Source organism: Cydia splendana, chromosome 3 (genome assembly GCF_910591565.1).
Source record: "Cydia splendana chromosome 3, ilCydSple1.2, whole genome shotgun sequence".
NCBI classification, from domain to species: domain Eukaryota; kingdom Metazoa; phylum Arthropoda; class Insecta; order Lepidoptera; family Tortricidae; genus Cydia; species Cydia splendana.
The window spans coordinates 8295100-8316796 of NC_085962.1; the positions used below are offsets into that span (position 1 = coordinate 8295100).

The 21697-nt window shown below is 36.0% G+C and overlaps 1 protein-coding gene across 4 annotated transcripts in view; it reads left to right on the forward strand.

Moving 5' to 3' along the window:
• The window catches only part of LOC134806494 (serine/threonine-protein phosphatase rdgC), a 128790-nt gene that overhangs the window by 19898 nt on the left and 87195 nt on the right, over window positions 1–21697 (forward strand). The window lies entirely within an intron of this gene.

Consider the following 21697-nt stretch of genomic DNA (forward strand, 5'->3'; position numbering starts at 1 on the left):
TGTATGGCTTGTGACTGAAAATTCGTAAATGATTGCGAAATTCGTGATCATTAAGGTGTGATTCCATTTCCGACTGTAGGCAGCGACCGCACGTTCGGCCTCGCTAACAAGTTCTTATTATAACTTTGGTACGAGAGTGCCATTACCTACTTTGTGGTTTCACTACGTTCCGTACATTTTGTTGTAATTGGTAAAAGCATTCAACAGGAAATACTAAAGTGGGTGCGCCGAGGTAAACCTAGATGTAGTTAGGGTTGCCATATGACAAAATGGAATATCTTGAAAGTCCGGCATCACCTTAACAAATCCTGACATTTCCTACACATGCGAACTTAAGAAGATAGTGGACGGCCATCTCCAACATCCCCCCCCCCCTCTTCTCATGTTTGTCTGCATGTGTCCGACACGTCATTTTCTATGACGGATGATCGGTGATCACGTGGTGCTTTCCATAGAAAACCAAGCGCCGGCGCCGGAAGCTTTGACCCTAGCGTGAGTCATCCTTAAGAAGACGTCTTTATCTCTAAATTTTTGAGCTAGGTAGGTTGTCGAAACTTAAATTTGTCCAAATGGCGGTCCCGGTTGTGCTCTCCGATTTAGAAAAAAGCTTTGTGAGATTATTTATTAAGATTATTAAATCCCTTATTCGAAATCGTTTGTGGGCTACTGACTCCTTAATACGGCTGTGGCCACAGCATGACCTTCTCTTCTGCCCGATACCGAACTTTTAGCTTGCTTCTAGTATTTATTTGAGGTTTCCAAAAAACCCTGACACTTGCCATGTTTTCCCGAAATCCTGGCAAAGGACCAAAAATCCTGACATGTCATGGGAAATCCTGACGTATGGCAACCCTAGATGTAGGTGACGTGAATGTATGTAGTCACAGGCGACGCTAAACGGCGTAAACATGTTTGTTTACACCATGCATATTCAGTCCAGCCAAGAATCTAAAATATTAGGTCCTTACCTATGAAATTGGCGTTTTTGTTCATAGATATAAGTCTGATCCTAGTTTTTTTTTTTTACAAAAGTACATACACAATTACAATAAAACTACAGTGCACTCAATAAACAACGATTTTACATACAATTAATTGTTATTTTTTATTGTTAAGTGTTCAGAATTAAGCCTTGAAAATAGGTCTTTTCATGTGCTGTCGGTTCGAGTATTAAAATTACTTATATTTTTCTAATGGTACCAATTTTCAAGAAATGGAGATATTGAAAACATACCTTAAAGGTGTCAAAAATTACTGGAAAAATTTTGTTTGGTTTGAATTAGCCATCAAAAAAATATCCGCAAAATTAATTGTATGGAAATTCGTGTTTCGTTGAAATTCTCCGAACAAAACGCCAATTTCATAGGTAATGACCTAATACAATGGATACCTATTGCGTCACACTTTACACCTACTATGTTATGTACAGATAGTTAACATTTAATATAGTTTAATAATGGATTATATCAATCCTCAATTAGCATTTATCAACATAAGTCAATTATTAGATTCTGATTTAAACTTTCACGATTATTAAACATTATCAAACTGCACAACGGGACTTAAGCCCCGCGATTAAGTCCCGTTGTGCAGTTTGATAATTATTAGATTATCGTAACGTTCCACCCTGTATGTTCATATGTTTATGTATACATATATGTATATGTGTATTTTATGTAAGTATATGTCTAAGTATATATACTCGTATAGGTATGTTTATAGTTTATGCGTATTTATAAATATGTAGTAGTTATTTTCTTTACTTATTTGCTCTCGTCTTCCTTTAAGTGTATCCAAAATTCTCATAGTGCTATTTGTCCATATTAAATTGTCTTTCACCTGTTAGTATCTGATCCTTTCGCATTTTCTCAAAATTTAGCTGGAAGAGATCCCTTTTAGGGATAAGTTCGCCTTTGTACATAACATTATTATTTTTGTTTTGTTTTTGTCCGTTTTATGTAAACCTGTTTATGTGCAATAAAGTGACATACATACATACATACATACATACATTATTTCTACAGCTGACTCTACTTACCACCCAGGTTGAAATATTAATTTAAAAAAATGTAGGTATGTACCTACTCGTAAGTATAGTAAGTAATTCACCCTCTCGGTTTGAAGTGCCACGTCTAATTCATATACATATGTTTAACAACAATACATTCGGATGTAGGTATCTACAGTCGAACGTTTATATTATAATATTACTTATGGGCTGCTATTTAACTGATCACCAGATTTAGTAAAATTTAATACCAAAAAAATCTATTTTACCACCCTAAAATCATGAATGATCACCAAAATTATAACACCATTTTAATGTGAAATGATAACCAATTTTATTACATTTTACTATCCGTTTAAAGGAAATGACACCAAACTAATCATTATTAACCCAAAAATAGTCAATGATTACCAAATTTCAAACCCCATTTTAATGTGAAATGATAACCAAATTTATACATCTTGCTATCCTATTAAAGAAAATGACAACAAAATAATCATTGTAAACCCAAAAATAGTAACTGACCACCAAAATTAGAACTCCATTTTAATGTAAAATGATAACCAAATTTTTAAATCTTGCTATCCTACTAAAGCAAATGACTCCAAAATAATCATTGTAAACGCAAAAATAGTAAATGATCACAAAAATTGTAACCACATTTTAATTAAAAATGTGCAAATATTTAATATATCGTTATCCTATTAAATTAATTAATCCACTTCGTCACCTTTTTCTAGTAGCATTTTATTTCTGTAACAGTCGCAGTTCTAACCTAACCTAACCCACTTTTCTAGTAGCATTTTGTTTCTGTAAGGGTCGCAGTTCAAACCTAACCTAACCCACTTTTCTAGTAGCATTTCTTTTCTGCAAGGGTCGCAGTTCAAACCTAACCTAACCCACTTTTCTAGTAGCGTTTCGTATCTGTATGGGTAGCAGTTGAAACTTAACCTAACCTACTTTTCTAGTACCATTTCGTTTCTGTAAGGGTCGCAGTGCTAACCTAACCTAACCCACTTAACTGATAGCAGTTTAACTTACTTTTCTAGTAGCATAACGAAATGCTACTAGAAAAGTAGATTAGGTTAGGTAGATATGCGGTGCGGGCAAACGGGGGGTTGAGCGGGAGGGGCTAGTAACTTTGGCATCAGTTTACTTTATTTGGTAATATGTATACATTTTTTGGTAATCATAGTGGTTTATTTAGGTGAAAATATCGCATTAATTTGGTCTTCAAGATTTGGTGATCATTAATGATTTTTGGTGATCATTCAATATATTTGGTATTTGAATACAATTTGAAGTGCAGTCGTAATTAAAATGGTGGTACTTTTGTATTTTTAGGCCTTATTTTTTTGGTGTTCAGTAATTTTTTTTGGTAAGCATGATTTTTTTATTTAGGGTACCAAAGTATTTTTTTGTGGTCATTATATTTGTAGCCTTACTTATGTACTAGATCTTCACTCAATGCAAATGAGTTTTTGCACTCCGTTTTGTGTTTATACGGCATGACAGAAGGAGGCAGTATCAGATCTTAAAAATAAAATGTTGATTTGATACTATAGGTATTCTCTATGGATCTCACTCGTACAGACTATAGCTTCCGACGGTCCAAGGCTAACCTGGCCTTGGTCGGACAGCAATACAATTTGGTAGCAAATCATCTACAGAACGCCAACTAGCAAGGTCACGTTGGTCGGAAGCATCGCTACAGCTTACTATTATCACAGAATAAATAATAGTAAGTACGAGGCACAGAAGACTCACTCTCTAACAAAACGCGTCTGTTACGATCAGGACAGATATGGCCGCTAGGTGGCGACAGCGCCACGCGCGGCTTATGGCTAGCCACCAAAATTGGTGTGGAACGGATGTACTTTTAGTTACCTGTAGCAAAGCGAGGAAATCGCGGAGTGAGCCACGCCTGTTATTATGCTAGTTAATGGGCTCCTTTCCTTATAATTAAGCGCGAGAAGGACACAAGATATTAGTATCAAAACAATATTAAATCTCGAAAATCCGAATGAATCTCAAGGACAGAATATGCATTACCCGAGCTTACAGTATATTTACCATGATGAATTCTCAGTATACATCATTTTTCTTACCCGCTCGGCGCGATTCATCCTGTAAGCGACTCGAAAGATACATTATTCGTTACAGAAGACGGATGAGGCACTTTCATAATAATGACACACAACTTTGGTGCAAGGTGAAGCGCCCTTCAGACGGTTGGCTGCTAGTTCGCGTCTTAGTTCAGTTTTGTGTAAATATTTATGATGAACGAGCATCTAGCACAGAGCAATTAACTTTTTTAGACAGGACACACTTTTCATTTTCATTTTCATTCAAGGAAAATATTTACACAAGCTTGGGTTAGAAATTAAAATGACGTAAGTAAAGGTAAGAATGGGTGAATATTGTGCTGATGTAAAGAGAGCATACTTGGGTCGACCGACTGGACGCCGTCCTGTACGGTTACCATCAGTTTGTCACTGACATAAACGCCGTCGAGAACGTAATTTACTTTCTATACATCTCGCTCGCACTCGCATATTAGTGCAAACGGGATGTATAGTATGTATAGAAAGTAAATTACGTTCTCGACGGCGTCTATGTCAGTGACAAACTGATGGTAACCGTACTGTAGGTCGTCCTAATTATCGGCGGGCGGATGGAGTGGAGGCAGATCTCCGGGAAGCTCGGCGTCAGTGAAAAAGTTGCTAATTCCTGTTGTTATCAATCGCTCTCTTCACACAACATTTATCTAAACCACTTCGTTCGTAAGTCTATTTGCCTCTAGGGAGTCTAAGGCGCTAAAATGAAGCAAAAGCGATAGAGAGGCAGATAATGAAATTACGATTTTCGATTTTTGCAATCATTAGAAACGAGCACTAGATAGAGTAGTTGGCATACAATTTCAATATTTTTTTAAATACTTAAAATGTGAAAGAATCTTAATAGAAAAGTCTTTAAAATATTTGAATCCTCTTTTCCAAAGTATAATCCATGACACCAGTGAGATTATTCATGAGAATTATGATAATTATGTTTCCTGTAGGGCTAAGATGGTCGGCTCTTTATCATTTGTCACCATGCCTGTCAAGCAAATACATATGTAAGTGCGAAAGTGACGCATGGCATGACAGGTGATAAAAATGCGACCATTATACTGCTTCTGGTCGTAAAGTTTCAACTTCATTGTATATTTGGCTTGGAATATTGGGTTGGTAGCATTTCATAAATTGGCTACTGAACAGAATGCTTAACTGTGAATTACAACTCAATTTTATTGGTGTACGTGCAGGGAAAACCAATTGTTAGCTTACTGCTGCAACTCGCTGTGGCCCTGAAATGTTAATTTATTGTTTAGTCGGACCTAATTTGCGCAGAATAATATATAAAAATAAATATAAATAAAAAGTCGAGTAAGTAACTTACTTTTAAAGTCAAGATCGAGGGTGGGTTATAGCTATAATCCATAAGAAGCTAATGATCCTGAGTGGAAACCTCACCTGATTCTGATTAGCAATGATATTAGTTAATACTAGCGACCTGCCCCGACTTCGCACGGGCACCTGAACCATTCGCAAGAATCACTCTATTGATAGGTGAAAACCGCATGAAAATCCGTTGTGTAGTTTTTGAGTTTATCGCGAACATACAAACACACAACCAGACAGACGCGGCGGAGGACTTTGTTATATAAGGTGTAGTGATATCATTGTTTATTTTAATTTATAACAGTGCATCCCAAGTAACATTTTAGTCCTATAATTTTAGTTTTTATCGCTAAAAGCTTGTATAGACGTCGTATTAAGGTTTCAGAGATGACCACCTGTCGTATAAAAGCGCTTGGCAACACCTTTTTGCTCTATAGGCTTATACAGCTAATATATTCTATAAGCAATTGATGTAAAGGTTTACATCATCATTTTATAGAGCCGTTACAGGCGTGTACTATAACAGGTTCAAATATAATCACTATAGAGCAATATTACTGTATAATAGTATTTGGAATCACTTTTATGCAACTAATTTGCGCTATTAAGGTTCCCTGCCAAGCCGCTATAGTTTTGTGTTTTAATAGTGACAAAAACCCAACTATACAACGATTTTAGGATATAGTGGCTTTAGAGATGACTGCTATAGTACATAATACTTTAGTAGTTTGCGCTATTAAGGTTCCCTGCAAGCCGCTATAGTTTTGTGTTTTAACAGTGAGAAAAACCCAACTATACAACGATTATAGGATATAGTGGCTTTAGAGATCACTGCTATAGTACATAATACTTTAGTAGTCATATGAACACTATTATAGAACTGTTTTGCTCTATAGTAGCGTTTTTGGGACATATTTATAGCGTTAAAAAGCGCTTTAGTAGTTTTTAAATCCCTATTATATCTCATCGCTGTAAACGTCACAATGACTCTTTTATATCACAAAACTGTTGTATAGTGGTTTTGTTTTTTCTTTTAAAAGACAACAGCGTTATAGCTGAGTTTTTATGTCTTTTATAAACCGAGTTAGATACATAAAGGTAGAAAACGACTACTTGTAAATGATCAATTTGATCTGTAATGGCTACTTATATCTTGCTTATATAAGTTCAGGCCTAAGCCACATAATGTGGTTCCGTACAAAATATTTTTATATTTTAATGAATTGATAAAAAAGACCCCAGTGATATTAGTGATTGTAGGTGAGATTTATCATCAATGATTTAATACAAGCATAAAATCGTGACGGTTTAGATATTTATCGACATCCATTATTAGCACATTTTTTTTACCAATCTCATTGAAAAAGGAAACAACAGTAATGACTACATCTAAATTAAAAAAAAATCATATATCTTTCTAAAGAGTTTGTAGGTGCAACTGGGTCACAGCAAAATTCTTTTGGAACCCTAATTTTAATCATGATGGCGGTGAATATTTCGTCCTAAGTTCTATAGTTAGCCTATAAAAGCGTCGGATTTACTTCTTGGCTGTATAGTAGTAACTATGGTGAATATCATAATATTTTATTAAATTATTTTATTAAAAACATAAATAAATCGAGGGGGCATTTAAAATTCCTCATTAACCTAATACTATTCTAACGGTAAAACTTCCGTCCCATATACTTTTTGCACTAAAGACCGAATTATTCGACATCTAAATGGCGCATATTAATATAACGTCTTTATTTATCACCATTTTACTTAGTACCGTTTTTGTGAAGTAAACACACAACAAGTAGTAAAGGAACTATGAATTCTACAATAGTATAAAAAAGCACTATAATAGAATTTCAAATACTACTATAGTATAAAACAAGCACTATAATGGAATCTCAAATGCTACTATAGTATAAATTAACACTATAATGGCGTTTCTGACAACAAATTAGCACAAGAGTCATGCATTACATCACTTTTATAGACCTAAAACGTCACGGCTGACACTGCTACAGGTCTACTATATCACTGAATGGCACTAAAGATGCGCCATTTCGGCTTTATACAACCTTCTTAGGTCTTTTATAGGACCTTAGGTGGTATTTAGGAAACGTTCTATTGACCACTATAGTACCACAAATTGTTACTTGGGATGTAACACCTGTAAGTATGTTTATATTTATTAGGGATGTACCGACTAGTCGCCGACTAGTCGGGAAAGCCGACTATCCGGCCACATTTGTAGTCGGCGATTAGTCGGCGACTAGTCGGCAAAAATGGCCGATTAGTCGGCACTTTATTAGTGAAAGAAAAAAGAAATCAACAGTCAATATTTACCATATGTTTTATGTCTATTTTACCAAAATACCTATTAAGGGTGCATACAAAAACTTTTGTTCATACATATAATTGACCGTTTGATCGTTATCGTATGTTGGTGGGCTGGTGTTTTCCTCTGCAGGTCGATCTCAACTGATTCTCGTGTAATTTCATGGCCAAGTTCTATAGTTAAATGATTTTATTATTATTCAGTTTTTTAATGGTGGAGCCAAGGGGAACTGTTAATGTTATTGCAAAATTTATGAGATATATAATCAGGGCACGTTGCTCGTAAAGACGCTGACCACAGGGGATAGGTTCTTAACTGGCGACTACGTACGGGAAATAGAGCCTTGGAAATACCTCCTACAAGTTGTACTGACGGTCTGCTCAGGATCGCAAAATAAAAGAAAGACAGAAATTGAACGAGGATTCTTGTGATAGATCTTTGAACCCGTAGAAAACACCTTTTAGCCAAGCTAATATGATGAATAGCGCAACCAAAAGAGCAAAATTATTGTTTTTCACCTGAACGTCCTGAACTAATGATCTGGCCGACTAGCCGACTAGTCGGCCGACTAATCGGCCATTCGAGCGCCGATTAGTCGGCTAGTCGGCTAGTCGGCCAAATCAATAGTCGGTACATCACTAATATTTATATGTACCTATACTGTTACTTTGTTATTTTATTTTAAGTAAGTACCAAATCTTTAATGTTTTGAACAGATGACATGAAAAAAGGTTTCTATTCTATATTTTAGTTGTGCACTGAAACGACACGAATAATATGCAAATCTCCAGTTTAAAGCGGAGATTACCGCCGCAGTCAGACTAAAGTGACTTCGTTTGCGAAAGCCACGTGTTGTGATTGGAAAACAGCTTTTATCCGTTCGGAAATAGTTTCAAATGGAAAAAAAATATGGCGATATTCATATTTAAACGCGAAACAACTGCTACAAGCTTTGTATCGTTTCTTAAACCAAGTAAGGCTTGTAAAGTTTTCATAAACCTAAGGGGGTTAAGCTTTTATAAAAGAGAAGTATCCGTTCGATAATTTTATTGTTTCTCTAGGTACGAATAGTCTAGGTTATATTTTATAGTCTCCTAGGAGTCATTATATACACTGTACACGCTAGTGTCTGACATGGGACATGCGTTTATTTACTATCAAATATGTAGGTATGAGGGTATGACATAATAGGTATGGCGGGTATGACATAATAGGTATGGCGTTTAGTTTATTGCTAACAAATTATCGCAACACTAATTAAATTAATATGACCGGCAAAAACTCTTTTGGTGGCAATGTAGTATGTAAGTACTAATTTTAATTATTGCTGACGTTATGTCTCTAATAATGATACCTAATTATGAACAGTTGTAATACGAGTGTATTGTAATGTTGGGTTACGATATTATGTTTAAAACCGTATTAAGTATGTATTATAATAATTAATAACATAGGTTTACGAGTCTTCATAATTACTGAATCTGTTACATTTCGCTGTTTTTAGGGTTCCGTACCCAAAGGGTAAAAACGGGACCCTATTCTCAGTCTGTCTGTCCGTCCGTCTGTCTGTTTCACCAGGCTGTATCTCATGAACCGTGATAGCTAGGCAGTTGAAATTTTCACAGATGATGTATTTCTGTTGCCGCTATAACAACAAAAATACTAAAAACAGAATATAATAAATATTTAAGTTGGGCTCCCACATGCAACAAACGTGATTTTTTTGTCGTTTTTTGCGTACGGAACCCTTCGTGCGCGAGTCCGACTAGCACTTGGCCGGTTTTCTTCTATTTATATTTTGAGTGCTGTTTAGTGGTTCATTTTAATTATATATGTCTATTTTAAGATACTTACCTACTTGTAGATAAGTAGGTACGCTCGTTTGGTAAATAGGTATATTTGAATTTAAATGCCTAGTAGTGGAGATATTATTAAAGGGAGAACACGAACTCGAGCGATCGAAATAAAAAAATCGGCCCCCTGCTCGTTAAATCCATTTGAAACTATATTGTTTTTAATAGTTCAAACATGACTGTTATATAAAAATATAATAGTCGCCGCTAAACACCCGCGGTGAGGTCAGGGCTTTCTATTTATGTTCTTAGAAAGAATCAGACGACACGGAGCGAGTCAGAGCTGTGTTCTTCGCAAAAATCAATTAAAATATGAATTGAACTGGTATTGCGTGTCTTCTTTTTAGGGTTCCGTAGGCAAAATGGCGAAAACGGAAACGTTATATTTTCGTCATGTCTGTCCGTTTGTCTGTCCGTATGTCACAGACGTCACAGCCATTATGCTTAAAAATATGTCTCACGCCATATAAGCATCACATTTCGAACTTTAGAATTATCAAAACTTTTAAGCCAAAAATCCGGTCCCACTATTGAGTTACATTTTATTCGGAAACTATAAGATATATATTATGTTAGTGAAAATTTGGAGCGTAGGTGTATTTTGTAAGCCGGAACTTAGTTTAGAAGTTAAAATTAATATATTAATAAGTAATTGAAATTTTCAAATAGGTACTTATGTAAACCGGCCAAGTGCTCGTCAGATCACGCAGAGAGTTCCGTGCCTTCATACAATTATGAACTTGGTCAGTTTTTATATTTGTTTTCGCCTAAAAGAGAACCTGAGCATTGTTAGCAACCCATTTCACATTCTATTTTAGCATTACAGGAATAGAAACTTTGATTGTGATTTGAGTGATGAGAATGGATGCCAGACTGACGGTTGCCAGACTAAACCATACTGCTAACAAAGAGAATTTGAAATAGAGAGTTACTGTCATGGTAAATTATGTAGCTACAGTACACTTACTGCCATCTTTCGACAGTAGATTAAAACTGTTAGAACGCCATTTGACTTTGATCATTATTCTTTCACTGATGTGTGTTAACTTGTTAAATATTAATATCACCCCGCGTGAGCGATCAATGTAACAAGTTGTTGTCAAACGCTCCGGCATTAAAAATGGATTTAAAACTATCTAAAGTGAAGTTCAACAGCAGTGATAGTGCTAATTAGGACGATAAATTACTAAACTTTAGCAGTGTGTAATAATCCAAGACAATTAGTGCTAAATAACAAGACAATTTCATTGAATCTATTGCAAATCATTGAACGCGATTTTGTAAGTTACCCGACATAATAGAATTTGACCGTCTCGACCCGAACTCGTAAGTACGCGCTATATACGGCGGTTAAGGCTTATCGTCCGCGAAGGTGGCGTCGAGTGCGGTACTGGGAGCATTTATTACTGGACAACTACAACGGGTTTTATAAGCTGATACTGGCGGTCTCCAGTGCGTGCGCATTTATTACAGTGCATGGTAATTATATTAAAGAAAATAAAATAAACTTTTTTTTTTCGCGCTGTCTTACCAACGCTGAACTATGGCCGATCAAGTTGTGGAATGGGCCTGCTGTCCATCGACTGACACAAATGAAGAATTCGTACAATGTTGTCAGTGTAAAAAAGGCTTTCATAATATATGCCTAGCTCTTGATTTGTCTTCTGAACTGACGGACTGGACATGCCCAATATGCACTGCATTAACGTCTAAAGTAAAAAAAGACGACCAAACTCCGATAAGATTCAACACCAGCGCTAGCCTGCGCGCCGGCAAAAGACCTGCATTACAGTCTCCACCGGATGTATCAGTGGCACCGGTTACAGAGCAGGGCATACGTACAATTGTAGAGGAGGTAATGGAGAACCAATTTGAGATATTAATGGCAAAATTTACGTTGAGCATGGGAGCGATTCTAAACAGAGAATTAAAAACAATGCGAGATGAGATAAAAGGGATTAATGAATCTGTAACTTTTATGAACCTTCAGTACGAGGACATAAAAAAAGAGAACAAAGAAGATAAAAAAAGAATTAAGGAACTGCAAGACCAGAACAATAAAATGTCAACTACCTTGCAAGATATGACAGGCCGTCTCAATTATTTAGAACAACAGAGTCGGGCCAGCAACGTCGAAATACAGTGTGTACCCCAAAAAAGTAATGAAAATTTGATTAAAATTGTTATGGACTTGGGGAAGGTTGTAAAAAGCGAGGTAAAAGAAGCTGACGTTTCTCACTGCACGCGCGTTATGAAGTCAAATAACAACAATAACCGGCCTAAATCCATTATTGTGCAATTTAATACACCCAGACTTCGAGACTCATTCTTAGCTGCTGCTATTAACTTCAACAAATCTAGACCTGTTTCCGAAAAATTGAACACGTCACACTTGGGGTTTGTGGGTGAGAAAACCCCGATATACGTTATGGAACATTTGAGCCTCGCAAACAAGGCACTTCATGCGGCAACACGAATAAAAGCAAAAGAGAAGGGATATAAGCATGTCTGGGTGAGAGGAGGCCGCGTCTTCGTGAGAAAATCTGACGTTTCCGAATATATACTTATTAGAGATATGGACTCTTTAAATAAGATAGTTTAAGATACCTAGCAAGCGGATATGTTACAAATATTTTAAAATTCTCGAACCTTAATATATATTATCAAAACATAGGTGGTCTTAGAACCAAAACTCATAGTGTTTATACCAAAGTTTGCTGTTCTAATTATGATGTTATAGTTTGGACTGAAACCTGGCTAAACAAAAGTGTTTCGTCACATGAGCTTTTCGATGACCGTTACACTGTATTCAGGAGGGATCGAGAGTCAACCGGCTTTGATAGTTGTAAGGAGGGTGGTGGTGTTCTTGTAGCAGTATTGAAAAGGTTCGCGCCTGTAAGAATGTATAGTTGGGAAACAAACTGTGAAGATCTATGGGTCACTCTCGATCTCCCCATGCATAACTCATGTGCCAGGACTAAAATTGCCTTATGTGCTGTATACTTACCTCCTCCTGTTGTGAAAACTACCTTAGACTATTTCCTCTCAAACTGTAATGAGGTCATGGAGTCAATTGATAGCTCGACTATTCTTATAGGAGACTTTAATCTAGGACGGATAAACTGGGCACAACCGAATAATCAGCAATCACTTAACGTTAGATTGTCAGTAACAGAAGAGATGTTAGTCGATTTTGCAAATTTAAATAACCTTGTTCAGCGTAATGTCATTCTTAATAATTTCGGCAAAACACTCGATCTGGTTTTGACAGATATTATAACTACATCTGTTTCCAATGCTAGTGAGATTCTTTCTAATCCTGGCTCTCATCATCCGCCCATTGTTATCACTATTCCCTTAATCGAGACCAATAATTTAAAGAGCAACAATCTTCCCTTGATTCCAAACTTTCGTAAGGCTGATTATGAAAGCATAAATAAACATTTAGATCGTCAAAACTGGGATGAATTATTTGGTCAATGCGAAGATGTTAATGAAATGGTATCAACGTTCTATGAAGTACTTAAGGACGCAATTATGTTACTGGTCCCTTTTTCTAAAAAAAAACACTCGAATATATATCCTATCTGGTTTAATTGTACTCTTATAAAACTATTAAAAGAAAAGAATAGTGCAAGAAAACGTTACAAAAAATTTAATAATCCGCGTGACCTAATTGAATTAAAATTACTTAGAAAAAGATGTGATGCATACGCAATTTCTTGCTATAACTCCTATATTTCTCACGTTGAAAATAACATACATAATAATCCAAAATATTTCTGGTCCTTCATAAAAGCAAAACGAGGAGGTGCGAGTAGCTTTCCTGCTTCGATGACAGATGGGGTTACTGTAAGCTCGGAAGGACCTGAGATCTGTAATTTATTTGCTCAATACTTTTCATCAGTTTACGGGGAGGATGACAGCAATAACCTCAATATGGCCAGTATCACAAGATCATCTGAATGTCTTAATAACGTACCTTTAAATCTTGACTCGATTAATAAAAAACTGAAACACCTAGATGCTGCTAAAGGAGCTGGCCCTGACGGCATCCCCCCATTTTTTATATCTAATTGTTCAAAAACATTATCTTATCCGCTATATATTATTTACCGTGAATCGCTTGAAACTGGTATTTTTCCGGATATATGGAAAAGGGCTAAAGTTACCCCAATACACAAGGCCGATGATATTAGTGTAGTAAAGAATTATAGACCGATATCTATACTTTGCACTTTTGCCAAGATCTTTGAATCCCTTATTTGTCCCTTTATTCAATGTCACTTCAAACAGTATATAACCGAACACCAACATGGTTTCGTCACTTCACGGTCAACTTCCACCAATCTTGTCTCCTTCTCTGAGTATGTCACTAAGGCTGTTGATACTAATAAGCAGATCGATGTTATCTACACTGACTTTAGTAAGGCCTTTGATCGAGTTTCTCATACGGTCTTGATTCAGAAGCTTTCTTCCTACGGCGTTACGGGTCCCCTACTAAAATGGATTGACTCATATCTCCATAACCGATCATTTTATGTAGTTATTAATGGTTTTTCGTCTCGGACTTATAATATTCCTTCCGGCGTTCCACAAGGCTCCCACCTTGGCCCTATATTATTCAATATATTTATAAATGATTTGCCCGTCCAACTTCATCACTCCATCCCGTTCATGTATGCAGACGACCTCAAATTCGCTAGAGTGGTAAATTGTCCTTCTGGTGTCGTCCTTCTCCAGGCTGACATTGACAGACTTAACAAATGGTATGTCTCTCAATGCCAAAAAATGCTCGTCTATTAGTTTTATTCGTAAAATCAATACAGTTTCTTCATCATATCATATTGCTGGCGAATGTCTTCCTAAAGTGCAAACCATACGTGACCTGGGAATTATTTTTGACACAAAACTCACGTTCGTTCCTCACATCGATGCAATAGTAAAAAAAGCTTCATGTATGTTAGGATTTGTCATAAGAAACGGAAAGGTATTTCGTAAGATACAAACCAAAAAACTTCTCTATTATAGTCTAGTACGCAGTCACTTAGAGTATGGTAGTATCGTCTGGCGACCACATTATGCAACTCATTGTCTTCGGATTGAAAGATTGCAAAAAAGATTTATGTGGCACTTGTCTCGATCGGTAGGTCTTGCGAATAGATCTTTCTCTTATAAGGATAGGTTAAAACATTTTAAAATGTTATCCCTTGAGAACCGTAGAGATCTACTGGATTTAAAATTTCTCACTAAGCTTTTAAGAAATAACATAGATTGTCCACAACTTTTGAGTAGCTTTCGATTCTCAGTGCCTAGAAGAACACCGCGTTTTGCTATCAAACCACTGTCTCGCCCTAAGCGCCGAACTGTGTTAGGGTCAAACTCCCCGGTACCACGCCTGAGCAATTTAATCAATAAATATAGCAACAGATTCGATATTCACTTTGACTCTCTGACCAAAATTAGAAATTTATTCACTAGTAATTAATATATTTAGTTTTAATTCCATATTTATCTAGTTTATTCACTTAACCAGTTGACATCATGGTTGGGCTTTGCTCCTTATTCTACAATAATAAGGTGTTTAAATGTGCCGGCTCTGTTGTTGACTTTGCTTTTTTTAATTACTTGCATGTGGTGTTTACCAGTAATTAGTTATACATTCAGCATGTTGTCATTGTTTGTATAGATGTAAGCTTCAATGTAATAACTGTTGGTGAACCTATAAATAAATAAATAAATAAATAAATAAATAAATAATGATGAAAGTCAAAGGGCGTTCTAACAGTTTTAATCTTCTGTCGAAAGATGGCAGTAAATTTACAGTGGCAACATAATTTACTTTGACAATCCGCCTCTATACACTCTATTCTCTTTGCCGCTAATAAATAACATTTTGATTTACTTTATTGACGGACGTCATCGCTCGGTTATCTTACCAGTAAATCAAAATACACTTCATCGATTAACTATAGCTGCTCACACAGGAAGTCGTTAGGACGGCGGATAGCATAATTAACTTTGAGCCAATCAGAATTTGGTTCATTATCGCATGACAAGGTGATGGCACGGATACAAATAGATTTGAAGTTGTTCTAATTTAGGTAATCTTCATATTACGTGCTACTGTAATTAAAACAGATAGGATATTGTACGACACGGGCTGTGTTTATGAACATTATACTTACCTTCATACCTTACCTTATGTTTTCCTAATTTGATTATACATAATATTTCGAATTTAAACTGTCGTTTAAACGCTAATCTAAATATAATGAGTAGGTAGGTATGTACCTATTAGGCTCTCCGAAACATGTCGCGCGAGTGACAGCTTTGTGTTGATTACCTATATTTCCTCAGACTTTAGTAATGATTATTTAATGTCAGTGTTATTAATATGTTATGTCATTATCGTACGATCATGATCAAACAACTGAAACTAACTGCCCTCTGAAATAATATAGGATAGGTACCTACGCCTATCATATTATTTCCGCTCCGCCAAAATCTCAGCTCACAGGGTACCTAAACGTTTATAAAATTAAAACTAGGTAAGTACTTTATTAATCGATTTTAAATAGCTGTATGTTGAATTATTCTGCAAAAATACCACATGACTGCTGATTTTGGATCTAAAAAACGTACCATACTAGAGTTAAACCAAGAAAAGTCTGCAGAGATTTTGACAGCACACGCAGTGCAGGTGTAATTTTAAACGTCAAACTTCTATGAAATTATGACGTATAAATAACACTGGCACTGCGTGTACTGTCAAAATCTCTGCAGACTTTTCTTGGTCTAACTATATACCACGTATTGCAACATCAAAACTACATAAGGATTTAATTCGAGGTATTGGTACGAGGTAGGAATTATTTGTAACTAACTACTACTAACTAGACTAACTAGACATCAAGATCTGTTAAGCATCAGCATGAATTAGATAAATATCTTTCTGACGCTGACTGTACTATCATGGGCAGCAGCAAGCGTTTTCCTGCTCAGGTGACGGGGGCAAAGGGAGACAAGCTAATATAAGCCTTAATGTCGAATTTAGGATGACTAATGATTTCATTAAACAAACAAAAATAATTACATAAAAACACGCGAATTTGTAAGATTTATTTAGGCAAGAAAGTAATAAATATTTGTTATCCCTGAAGGAACCTCAGAAAGAACATTTTACGAGGTCGTAGGTGGCTCGTCTATAGGTCCCGAGCAGGGACGTTGCGGATGCAGATTTTTTGACATCCGCGGATGCGGATGTCAAGATTAGGTGCTTATAAAACATCAAATATGACATTTTTAGTAAGTTTGATTTAAAAAAACGAAAGGGTTAGTATTTGAGCATGAATATAGGCGCGTTATATTTAATAAACAGTAACTTGGCCGACTTTTCTGGATCTAGACGATTTCGTTATAGGTACCTAATGACGAAATTACCTAGCACTTACGCCGCCGCTAAGACGTTCCTGTACCGACTTGTTCGACATCCGCATCCGCATAAGCTCCGCATCGATTTTATGCGGATGCGGATGCAGATGCGGATGTTGAAAATAATGCGGAAGTTCCGCGGATGCGGATGCGGATGCGAATATTCGCAACATCCCTGGTCCCGAGAATGCTGTGACCTCTATTTTCGGAGCCGTAAAAATGATATATTACGATATCACCTTCGCCATCAACTGATGGACGATAAAGCAAAACTCTTATCCTTCTTTTTATATGCTTACTCATAATAATTCGTATAATCGACTCTGTTATTACCTGACTACGGGATGAGTTTATGATTTTAACATGCATGTATGTATGCATGTATTTTTTGTATGAATATGCACATTATGTACAGCGAGCTTCATAAGCAGCTTTTTCAGCTGTGTGTACAGTCTCTATCAGATATATCGGAGCGACTAAGGTGATCACAAATATCTGAACAAAGCCTCTATCATTAAGACATTTAAGTGCATGTTCTTATATTTTTGAGCACCGTGGCCGCTCCGATATATATGATGGCGATTGTACAATGTAAATAAATAAATATTTGCTTCGTATGTTCCACCGTAGAGTCAACACTACTTACTGAAGTAATTTTGGTGAATGAGGTGTCAAGCCATCTTTATGAAGCGGTCGATTTCCATTTGCCGAGATTAAAAACGTAGGTAAAGTTATATAAATAGTCGAGGTGAAGTTTTTTCACTGTTTTGTTTGTAACATAACAGGTACGTATTTGTTTGTTGAACAAATATTATAGGTACTTTTAAATTAGTATGTTCTTTTTTCAAATTTTATAACTCGGTAATTATAATTAAGTACCAAAATCACTCCTGCCAATGCAATCTCATACTAAATGCTGGCCATCCTACTCCGCAACACATGTATCGGAAATCAAGTAAATTTCTCAGTTAATTGTAAAACAAAATACTAATATTGTATAAATAGATCGTCAGTTGTTCCGATCGTCTTTGGTGTAGTGTTCATATTTGGTCAAATCGAAGTAATATAGAATACCTATACTTTAACTACATTTCATGTCTCTGTTTTGCGAGTGAGACTGCCTGAGAGAGCCTGCAATCTGGCATCACCCATGATTTTTGCACGTACGTCTGAATATTTTTTTCATTGAAATGTTTTCTTATTTAATTACTTACCAACTGGTTCATTTGTTTTGGCAACGAGGCGCTCTGCAGTCATGGATGTCTATTTGAACGAGCTTTATTGACTCTTCCAGTTTATTTAATTTTTAATCAAATTTTAGGTGTATATGTTATATAACTTATATACAGGTTGTCCCTAGCCATTGGACAAAGCCGAAATGTACATATGCATTAGGGTATTTAGAACCAGTATACAAAGTATCATAACAATCGGTGTAGCGGTTACGAAGAAATTAATAACTTACGATTTTTTTACTTTGGAGCAACCTGTATGTGTTAGTAGCTCCTGAGGTAATAAATAGTATGAAACCTTCTTCAACCGTTTTGATTATCTTTTTTATTTATGACATTAATAAGATTCTGACTTTTGACAAATGTCATCATTGCCGCACATTTTCAAACAAATTGTCAAAAGCACTGCCAATGACTATAATACAGAATGTTTCTTTTTGTTGTCGATTATTGGAAATAACTTTTGTTTGAAAATTTATTTTTTTATCTTTTGTTTTAATTAAATAAATATTACCGTTAGAGCATTTCTTAGAAGTAACCCTACGTGGGATTTCAGGGTTTGTCCAATGGCTAAGGTCACGCTGTATATTGAGCCACATTTTTATTTACTTTCGTTTTTTTTCGATCTGTACTTAAGTAGCCTTACCACGACTGCCTTAGCAGTGTCAAACTGACATACTCGAACTTACTTTCTACATCTCGCACGCACTAATATAATGCGAGTACGAGCGAGACGCATAGAAAGTAAATTACGCATACGCTATCGAATATGTCAGTGTCAAGCTGGTGGTAGCCGTGAAGGTACCGTAACTCTTTTAGTTTACAGGCATTACTAGATCCACTAAATTAAAATTATTCAATTATATCAACGTCAAACATCACATATATATCTAACAGCAAACCTACAGTAGGATTTTAAATGTTTGTATTCATTATTTCTTGTCTGTTGAAGCTTACTGGCGCCCTCAATAAGTTTCCCGCCCCTTTTTTTCCTTTAAGGTATAAGTCTTATTTTAAAATAAATTTGCAGATTAATTACCAAGTTCTAAATATATCTTATTCTGATAAACATTACGTGTAGGCAGGTAATTCTAAGTAGAGCCTATTATTAGTATGGATTAAGCCTACGAAGAACTTCCGAAATTAGCCGCTTAATCAGACTATCTATAGTAAAAATATCGTTGTATCTCCAAATACGAGCAAAGGCCTCGTTAATGGAATCTCCGGAGATTTAGCTGCATCTTAAGCTCAGACGAAATAAAACATTTAATTGTGTATGTACATATAGGTAGGTAGGTAGAATAGAATAGAATAGTTTTTTATTCGTAAACACACAGACAATAGACATACATAGAAAAAACATACTGTAAAATAAAGTGTCACGAAATGGTCCCATCTCAGCATGTTGCTGGCGACTTCCAGCGCTGATCTTCCGATGAGACCATCAAGTGAGAAATAATCACGGAAGGTAACAGACAAAAAATAAAATAAAGAAACATGAAGGAAAGAAACATAAAATAAACCGAAAAATAGATTCCACACATTTTACACAGCTAATACAAAAAAGAGATACAACATGACGACATAAGTAAATACATGACAGTAGTAGGTACTAGGACGGATAGGGATCCGTCTTCTCCAGACCCTTTCTTAGTTATGTTAATTTATGATCTTGGTTTGTAGGTACAGTCGTTAACAGATATATCGGATTGGCCAAGGTGTTCACAATATATCTGAACCAGTAATAGTAAAATGTACCAGAAATAGTAATTTGAGCTCGTAAAGATCCCTCATTATAATATGGCCGTAGAGTTATCATATTACCTATCTATTGTCGTGGTATCAGGTGGTATTGATCGTTTAAATCGTTAATGAGCTTTCGCCAGAGTGAATGGTCGCTTTTATACTTTACCGTGGTCGTCCATGGCAACGGCGACTCTAGTTATTTCAATCATGCGTCGCGGTTAAAACTTTCCTAATAAACTAGATATATTGGCACATCGTCAAATTTTAGTAGACGATTCTTGGAAACAGTGCGATTGGCTTAAGATTAGTATATCAATAAAACGTGTAATATTGTTAATTTAGAACAAACGTCAAAATTTACTGTCTTATTGTGAATTCTCGACGTCGCAAGCGATGTAAATTCGGATTTTTTTTATCAAGGAAGATGGAATATTTTCCGAACGTACCTTGCTATTTCAGTCTGTCTCGGAACAAAAAAAAAAAAAAAAAATACGCGTCGACTTGAGAACCTCCTCCGTTTTTTTTTCGTCGGTTGAAAAGTACTGAGATTGACTGAAGTCGCATGACAAATACGAACGTTTCCAAAAATACGATGGAAAACAATTATGCACTACATCAGCCAGACCTAGAATGAACCTAGTAGAATTTACCAGGTTTATTGCAAAGTTGCAAGGATTCACGGATTGGTCAGTGAAGTGTTGTACTTATTTTGCACGGTCGCCGCGGGCCAATATTTCTATCTTTACGAGCACGAGCGACTATTCCGTTTTCAACAACAATAAGTACCGTACCGACGTACAGTCAGCAGCAGAAGTTGCTAAGCGGGCGAGGTGTTCAAAATGATCTTGACGCGACTTTATTATTAAGAGAATAAAAGCGTGTCAAGGTAATTTTGAACACCTAACCCGCTTAGCAACTTCTGCTGCTGACTGTATATTTAACGCGGACTTCGTTATAAACGCGGTTCTGTTTTATCTTTCGGAGACCTTTGGGAATAAAGCAATTTTAACATGGATAACAACCTTTGTTTATTTTTTAGTTGTTGGGGACAATTTCATGTATTAGTTTACTAGCTGTTGCCCGCGACTTCATTCGCGTGGATTGTATATTGGTTGTTGTAATTCTTCATGAGCGTTATGCAGCTAAAAAAAGCAGAAAACAAGTGATAGTTTTTGTGTTACAGTGTCTTCTTTCAGAGTTTCAAGTCCCTCAATCGCAAAAAGTTTATATTGTTGTTTAGAAACTATCGCACCCCTTTTGTGTAAAACGACCGAGCGATATTTCAGAGACGCGTCCGTATCCGCGAACTACGCTACGACTGAGCAACACCGCAATGCCGGTTGTAACTTGCGGTTTTTGAACATATCATGTGTGTAGATAAAACATACACATGTAACTATACATAATTAGGCATTAAAATGTATATACTGTAAATTTATATTATTATGAAACTCGATTCGTTCGTTTCATAAATCCACACTCGTATTTTAATGCCTTTCATTATGTATGTAGCAGTCAAATAAACCACTATTACGACAAGTAAGTGTGATATGGAGATGACATTTAGTGGCTATATTTAAAATATTGTGAAAGATTATTATTACTTAAATAAATGAAGCAAGACATCTGAAATATGATTCCACGTACAATTT